Source organism: Coturnix japonica, chromosome 6, assembly GCF_054131305.1.
Source record: "Coturnix japonica strain WE chromosome 6, WE-NBRP24, whole genome shotgun sequence".
Classification (NCBI taxonomy): domain Eukaryota; kingdom Metazoa; phylum Chordata; class Aves; order Galliformes; family Phasianidae; genus Coturnix; species Coturnix japonica.
The window spans coordinates 14,818,885-14,826,899 of NC_140668.1; the positions used below are offsets into that span (position 1 = coordinate 14,818,885).

The window sequence follows — 8,015 nt, forward strand, 5'->3', positions numbered from 1 at the left end:
AGGACCTCGGTCTTTGCCCACTGTGTGGTTTTGTGCCTCATCCCCTTCAACTGCTGCCAAAAAGCACCACAATGGCTTATTTTTGTGTGTTATGGAGATGTAGGGAAAACCTAACACTGTCTCCTTCCCTCAGGCTGAGTAATTTCTTGGGTGAATTCTGGCTAAGTACCATTGTAACACTTACTCTCTTATCTACTTCTTTCTACAGGGCAACTAGGGAACAAGCATTTGATAACAAAGTGCACTGAAGTTATGGAAAATATCACTTGCTCTCAAAACTGGTTGTGTTTTGTAGGGAGTTTGTGTTAACAGCTGTTCATTAAACTCCAGTCCCAGCTGTGCTCGTGGTGCCTGAGCCATGGGGCTGCAGCTTGGCACCCACCTGCACACAGCTGTAGTTCATTGCCCCTTCTGGAAGAAAAAAGAGGGCAAAATTGTTCTGGATTAAAAAACAGTAAATATTACCTTGAACCCATTGCACTGGTACGTGGTGTTAAGCACATTTGTGCTCTGGCAAGCAGTCTGGTTGGCTAGATATGCTTCTGATGTCAGCCTGCATCACCGTGCTGAAGTCTGTAACCCTCACCTGGCATCGTGAGAAGTCTCTCCCTTGGGGGAAAATCAGGTCCTAGTGATGCTTTGTTTAAAAAACACAACACCAGAATGCTGCATGTACTTAAGTTCTATTTAAAAACATGGACCCCAGGAGGTCCCTTCCAACATGAGCTGTTCTGAGTTGCAGCTGGTGTTGGTTCATGCACTGTTTTGCTGCCTCTGGGCAGGGCAGTGGTACAGCCTGGCGCTGGGGGGAGTGGGAGTGAAGTGATGGTACACCAGGGTGTGATACAACACTCAGCTTTGCTTAATGAAACAGTTTAACACCCTCTTTTCCTCTCTGTGGCAGTGCTGAATCTGGCCAAGCATTACTTTCATGCTACAAACTACATGGGAACAGGTATAAGTACTGGTAAACAACGTCAGCTGTTTTCATCATAATTTCTGCTTTTATGTACGCCAGGCACCTTTGAGCAGCAACTCATTGATATGCTTTAACATTTTTGATCTCACATTTATAACTATTTGAACTGTTGCCTCAATTTCTTCTCCACGGGCAGGAAAACTGAGGCTCTAATAACTTAAGACCAATATTTCTGTGTATGCTTGACTTGCAGAACAACAACCTGCCTCTTCAAGACTTCTTAGAGCCTGAAATTTAATCAAAGAGTGTTGGTGCGTTTTGGTTCCAGAATGATGACTACTCCAGAAGGTGATTATCAATTGTTTTGGCTTACTCATATGCTTAGCTATCTCAAGTTAGCCATCCCAGCCATTAAAACTACTTACATCACTTATTTTTATTGGCAAATATAGGCAAAATGCCAAAATGTTGCAAGAGGATTTAGATATCCAGCTCCCATTGTTTACAGTTACAGTGTCAAACAGTAACTAGGCCTGAAGGAAAATACAGACTATTTGATCCCATGGCCTGGTGATGGTTTTGGTTTTTTTTTGGACCACGCTGTGTCTACATTCAGAGTTTGATTCTGAGCCACTGAAGTCCACGAAAACACTATTGACTTTGGTGGGAGAAAAATACTAGGTTTCTAACAAAGTAACCTGTGCCAGAGCAGTGCTATGGGTATAGCAGCAGAACAGAGCAGGATGACTAACACATTGTATAAAGCATTGCTTTTATGTAGCAGCTTTAACTGATAGGTTCAGCTCAGTCAAGAGCATCTGCATGACCTTATGTCCTATTAGCAAGGTTTGCCTACTTAGCGAAGGGCCCTTGGTGTGCCGTGTCCTTGGGTGGCAGTAAGGAGTGTGGCCATGCAGAGCCCCTGAGGAGCAATGGCTGAACACCTGAAGGAGTGATTGATGAAACAGTTTAGGAAGAGAGCCAGCATTGGGTTGGACTTGATCCAGCATCTGTATACATAGATGGAGTTTCTCTGCTGTCCTGTTCTTTATCTGCGGCTGGAGGGGACGTGGCTCTTTCAGGTTCTTGAATATTGGTTTGCTTCTGGGAAACACAAAGGGCTAAAGACTTGTGCTGATACAAGTTACACTCTCATAGGTTACACTATTGTCTGGTTCTTATAAACTGTCACCCTGATGCTTATTTGATTCATCACTTCTTTCATCTCTCTGAAATGTGACTGAGCTGGCTAATGCTTTTATTATCCCTCACTAGATGTCAGGAAGAAGCAAACTTACACCAGTGTACATGAGGCAGTGAAAGCTGGTGATGTAGAACAGCTTGCATTAATGATAAAACGTGGAGCCTCTATCGACGAGGTGGATTTAGTCCACAAGTTCACACCATTGCACTGTGCTGCACACTCTGGAAGCCTGGAGGTAAAATCATAAAATCATAGAATAACCTGGGTTGAAAAGGACCACAATGATCATCCAGTTTCAACCACCTGCAGGGTTGGCAACAACCAGACCAGGCTGCCCAGAGTCACATCCAGCCTGGCCTTGAATGCCTGCAGGGATGGGGCATCCACAGCCTCCTTGGGCAACCTGTCACCACCCTCTGTGTGAAAAACTTCCCTCTAATCTCTAACCTAAACCTCCCCTGTCTCAGTTTAAATTCATCCCCCCTTGTCCTAAAAATATCTACCCTTGAAAACAGCCATTCCTCCCCTGTTTATGTTAGTGTTTGGACACAGCAAGGTTTTATGGGTTAACATTTTCCTCTGGGGAGAGGTTGAACACAACATTGCTAGCTTTGATCAAGCTAGATCTATAATCTCTGCCTGCTCTTTTTTTCTGATTTAAGGTATTCACTAAGGAAAGATGTGCAGTTTGTTCGGACTACATTTTACCTTTCTGAAGCCCCAGGCAGTTTATGTAATCAGTGTCCTCAGATTTTACAAAATCAGAGCTTTTCTAACACCAAACAAGGTGTGCCTTCTGGTCTCCCCTTCTAGCCTCATTACCTTCTTTTGTCCTTGTGTTTTCCCCTTCACTCAGAACACTTGGAAAATCCATAAGGATATGTTTAATATTCTGAAAGTGACTGAGCCAAGCGAGAAGTGACACAAAAATGTTTGTTCATTTCCCAGTGTTCTGTCCCATGCCTCATTCTCTACAGAAACAGTTCAAATACAGTTCATTTTCATAAGCAAGAACACTGACTGTTGATGCAGAAATGATTTGATTTCCAGAAGGACTGAGCTGCTGCATTCAGCACATTCACCTTCCTGTTACAGCCTCCTTGTGCAATGTTTATAGCGATCTTACTTTGAAACAGCAAGGCTGTAAATAACCGTATAAAAAATGAAGTCCCAAAGGAAAGAGAGCTGGAGACTAGCCTAAAAAAAGACAGTAAATAGTAATGATGTGTAACAAAAAGCTTTAACTAGTTTTGTAGTTTATTATTTTCTTAATTGTTCTTTAAGCTTTCCATGGAAAGCAATAACACCTGCTGAAAAAAAGGTGAATAAAGTTAAAATAATCTGTGATGGGTGAGAGGAGAGATGGGATTACATATACTCAAGAAAGCCTAATAAATGAACTGAGGCTTTACTTTTGATTCATGGCATCTTTCCTGCTGTTCATTTTAGCTGGACTTCAAATGAGCATCTTTGCACCATTTTTCCCCAGTGTTTTTACCTCATGCCACATGAACGCTCTCACAGTCTGCATTTTAAGTATGGAATTGTAAGATAAAGAAGGCACACTGCAAGTCATTGCAATTAGTAGGTTGGTTGTGCTTTTTGTGCCCTTGGATGAAGCCTTGAGACCATGTCATTTCCTAACACTGTTTGAAATGTAACATCTACTGTTGATTTATAGTTAGCATTTGCCTCAGATGAGTTATAAGAATTGTTATGGAATAAGAGTTTATTAAATGAATAAGAGCTTGTTTTTGGTTGCGCAGTGCCTTCACTGGTTGCTCTGGCATGGAGCTGATGTGACACGTGTGACAGTCAGAGGCTGGACAGCAGCTCACCTTGCGGCAATCCGTGGGCAGGATGCTTGCATGCAGGTATGTAGAGATATTCACTCTCCAGCAAAAGGAAGGCAGGCCTTTGGTTTGGACACTTCCTTATGAAGATCAGTGGAAGTGCTCCTACTGGAGCTGGCTCTGTGTCTTTACAGCTGAAACCAAGTCACTGGTAAAATGACTGCACTCGTTTGTTCCCTCTGTGCTATCAGATTTATCAGAGGAACCCAGCTGACCATCTCAAGTCACCCTGTGAGACAGTGTTTGCTCTTTCAGCCTGTGAGCTTTGCATTTCTTGTAGGCTTTGTTAATAAATGGAGCAAACCTAGAAGCTCGAGATGACCGCGGGTGCACTCCATCACACCTGGCTGCAGCCCATGGGCAGTCGTACACATTGCAAACCATACTGCGAAGTGGAGCGGTGAGAGCCTTCTACCTGCAATTCCCTAATGCAGAGCCAGAGTCTGGTATCCTTTTCCATACCAAACCCCTCACTAACTGAGGTTTGGGACTATAGATTAACCTCTGTTGGTACATTCTCATTGGTGACGCTGTGAATTTATTTGTAGTGTAAATTTGCATTTTTTTAATCGTAAGATGTTAAAAAAATCCAGTTGTGTATTATATAACGACTAACATGGTGGTAGATGTCTGAAAACACAACTTTTATGTGTGTTTTATTTCAATGAAGCCACGAACCTGTGAGAAATACGTCTTATGCTGCTTTCGTGGCTTGAATTTGGAGAAATATTTGATTTTGTTTAAATAAAGTAGCACAATGAACTGTTGATACTTATTTATGGAATGTCTCGTGTCTAAGCTTCATAAACAAACTAACCTGCAGCTTTCGTTTTAGAATGTAAACGCAGCAGACAGGAATGACTGGAAGCCTGTTCATTATGCTGCTTTTCATGGTGGCTTGGGCTGTTTGCAGCTTCTTGTTAGATGGGGAGCATGCATAGGTGATGTGGATACTGAAGGAAACCTTCCAGGTATGTCAGGAATAATCATTTGGTTTTTCAGCCCTTGTTGTGGATGTGATAACTCTAGCACATCATATATAAAACACACAAGCAGCATTGATAGGATGATAATGGTTTGGTAAGACAGAAGGGAACAACTTAAAAATAAAAAAGGAGATTAAATGGTAGGAATAAATTCTTTCTAAATTCAAGACTAAAAGGTAAAAGCAGAAGTGAAAGGGAAAAGCAAGAATGAAAGGGAAAAGCAAGACTGAAAGGGAAAAGAAGCAGTGAAAGAGAAGAGCAGCAGTGAAAGAGAAGAGCAGCAGTGAAAGGGAAGAGCAGCAGCGAAAGGCAAAAGCAGCAGTGAAAGGGAAATACAGCAGTGAAAGGGAAAAGCAAGACTGAAAGGGAAAAGCAAGACTGAAAGGGAAAAGCAAGACTGAAAGGGAAAAGCAAGACTGAAAGGGAAAAGCAAGACTGAAAGGGAAAAGCAGCAGTGAAAGAGAAGAGCAGCAGTGAAAGAGAAGAGCAGCAGTGAAAGGGAAAATCAGAGGTGAAAGGGAAAATCAGAGGTGAAAGGGAAGAGCAGCAGTGAAAGGGAAAAGTAAGACTAAAAGGGAAAAGCCGCAGTAAAAGGGAAAAGTAAGACTAAAAGGGAAAAGCAGCAGTGAAAGGGAAAAGCAGCAGTGAAAGGGAAAATCAGCAGTGCAAGAGAAAATCAGAAATGAAAGGGAAAAGCAAAACAAAAAGGTAAAATCAGCAGTGAATGGGAAAATCAGCAGTTAAAGGGAAAAGCAGCAGTGAAAGGGAAAAGCAGCAGGGAAAGGGAAAAGCAGCAGGGAAAGGGAAAAGCAGCAGGGAAAGGGAAAAGCAGCAGGGAAAGGGAAAAGCAGCAGGGAAAGGGAAAAGCAGCAGGGAAAGGGAAAAGCAGCAGGGAAAGGGAAAAGCAGCAGGGAAAGGGAAAAGCAGCAGGGAAAGGGAAAAGCAGCAGGGAAAGGGAAAAGCAGCAGGGAAAGGGAAAAGCAGCAGGGAAAGGGAAAAGCAGCAGGGAAAGGGAAAAGCAGCAGGGAAAGGGAAAAGCAGCAGGGAAAGGGAAAAGCAGCAGTGAAAGTGAAGAGCAGCAGGGAAAGGGAAAAGCAGCAGGGAAAGGGAAAAGCAGCAGGGAAAGGGAAAAGCAGCAGGGAAAGGGAAAAGCAGGAGTTAAAGGGAAAATCAGACGTGAATGGGAAAATCAACAGTGAAAGGGAAAATCAGCAGTGAAAGGGAAAAGCAGCAGTGAAAGGGAAAAGCAGAAATGAAAGGGAAAATCAGCAGTGAAAGGGAAAAGCAAGACTAAATGGGAAAAGAAAGACTAAAACGGAAAAGCAGCAGTGAAAGGGAGAAGCAGCAGTGAAAGGGAAGAGCAGCAGTGAAAGGCAAAAGCAGCAGTGAAAGGGAAAATCAGCAGTGAAAGGGAAAATCAGCAGTGAAAGGGAAAAGCAGCAGTGAAAGGGAAAAGCAGCAGTGAAAGGGAAAAGCAGCAGTGAAAGGGAAGAGCAGCAGTGAAAGGGATGAGCAGCAGTGAAAGGGATGAGCAGCAGTGAAAGGGATGAGCAGCAGTGAAAGGGATGAGCAGCAGTGAAAGGGAAAAGAAAGACTAAAACGGAAAAGCAGCAGTGAATGGGAAAGCAAGACTAAAAGGGAAAAGCAGCAGGGAAAGGGAAAAGCGGCAGGGAAAGGGAAAGGAGCACAGAAAAGCAGCACTGAAAGGGAAAAGGAACAAGAAAATGCAGCACTGAAAGGGAGAAGCAGAGCTGATAAAGAAAAGGAGCCCTGAAACGGAAAAGGAGCCGTGAGAGGGAAAAGGAGAACTGATAAAGAAAAGCAGCCCTGAAAGGGAAAAGCAGCCCTGAAAAAGAAAATAAGCAAAGAAATGCAGCCCTGAAAGGAAAAAGCAGTCCTGAAAGTTAGAAGGAGCCCCGAAAGGGAATGGAACAGCATAAAGTAACACTGACAGGGAAAAGGAGTACATAAAGGGCAAAGGCAGCACTGAAAGAGAAAAGGAGCCCTGAAAGGGAAAAGCATCAAAGCAAGGGAAAAGAAGCACGGAAAGGTAAAAGGAACAAGCACAGGGAGCAGGCAGGTAGGCACAGCAAAGCAGCAAGCAAAGCCCAATCTCTCAGAGGGGGCCTGCTAACCGGAACCCCAGCTATTGCCCTTCCAAAGAAACTCCACCATTTTGACAGCCAAAACAGAAACTACGGTTTCGGTTCTCATGACTCTTCCCTGCGCTCCCAAATAAATGGTTTCGTGACATCCTCTACCACACTGCAACTGCTCTGAATAATCAAAATTATATCATTCATGACATAAGAAACTCACTTTTGCCTGGTGGCAACGACAGTCCATTCCCATCCTGTCCCTCCATGTAATGAACATTGCATTTGGCCTTCTAACAGCCTCCTGGATGAATCCACCAAAAGCAAGGAAGCACCCTGCCCTTACTCTGAAGAGAGAAAGAAAGCAAGGTTCATGGAAACAGGCACACAAGGCTCGCAACAAGACACGGTGCTCCAGATCATGACAGAGATATGACTACCACAGTGCCAGAACATGATTTACCACTAAAGGAAACATCTGGGGGCACATTCACAACTTCAGCACAAGCTGTAATGGCTCAGCATATTTAGCTTTCTTATCGTTCAGCTGGAGAACGAGATACTCCCAAGTATCAGTCAGCAAGCACTCGGATGAGCCTGCCCTCTGGTTTTAACGATGACAGACATCATTACTGCCACCTCTGACACCTTACCAGGAGATGCTTCCATTTATTAGCCTGGTCTTGATTCCTTCCATCAGCAGCTGCTCCTAAACTGACCTCCATTCATACAGTGATACGACTGACTTCTAGCACGAGCTGACCTGCAAGACAGAGAAGAGAAAGCAGGATGGCAACAAACAGTGACATAGCACGTTCAAATATTCTTGAACTGCCATAAAAGAGACAAAACAGGAGAGAAACGCATCCGCAGCAACACCCAGGTTCATAAAGAAATGCAACTCCAGCCTGGCCTCAGCAGCCCTTATATATTTCTTACACATTTGATTAAGCCAAC

General features: G+C 43.6%; 1 long non-coding RNA gene across 3 annotated transcripts; it reads right to left on the reverse strand.

Annotated features, from left to right (window-relative positions):
• Positions 1 to 664: 664 nt before the first annotated feature.
• Positions 665 to 7,815, reverse strand: LOC146760340 (uncharacterized). 3 transcript variants are annotated; one of them, XR_014947673.1, is made up of 3 exons: positions 7,282 to 7,815; positions 2,218 to 2,352; positions 665 to 1,206 (listed from the first exon to the last, which is right to left on the reverse strand). It is a non-coding gene; the product is annotated as an uncharacterized LOC146760340 (long non-coding RNA). The 3 variants fall into 3 exon arrangements; XR_014947674.1 differs by lacking the exon at positions 665 to 1,206 and having other exon boundaries at positions 1,331 to 2,352; positions 7,282 to 7,405; positions 7,712 to 7,815; XR_014947672.1 differs by lacking the exon at positions 665 to 1,206 and having other exon boundaries at positions 1,331 to 2,352.
• Between the last annotated feature and the right edge of the window lie 200 nt (positions 7,816 to 8,015).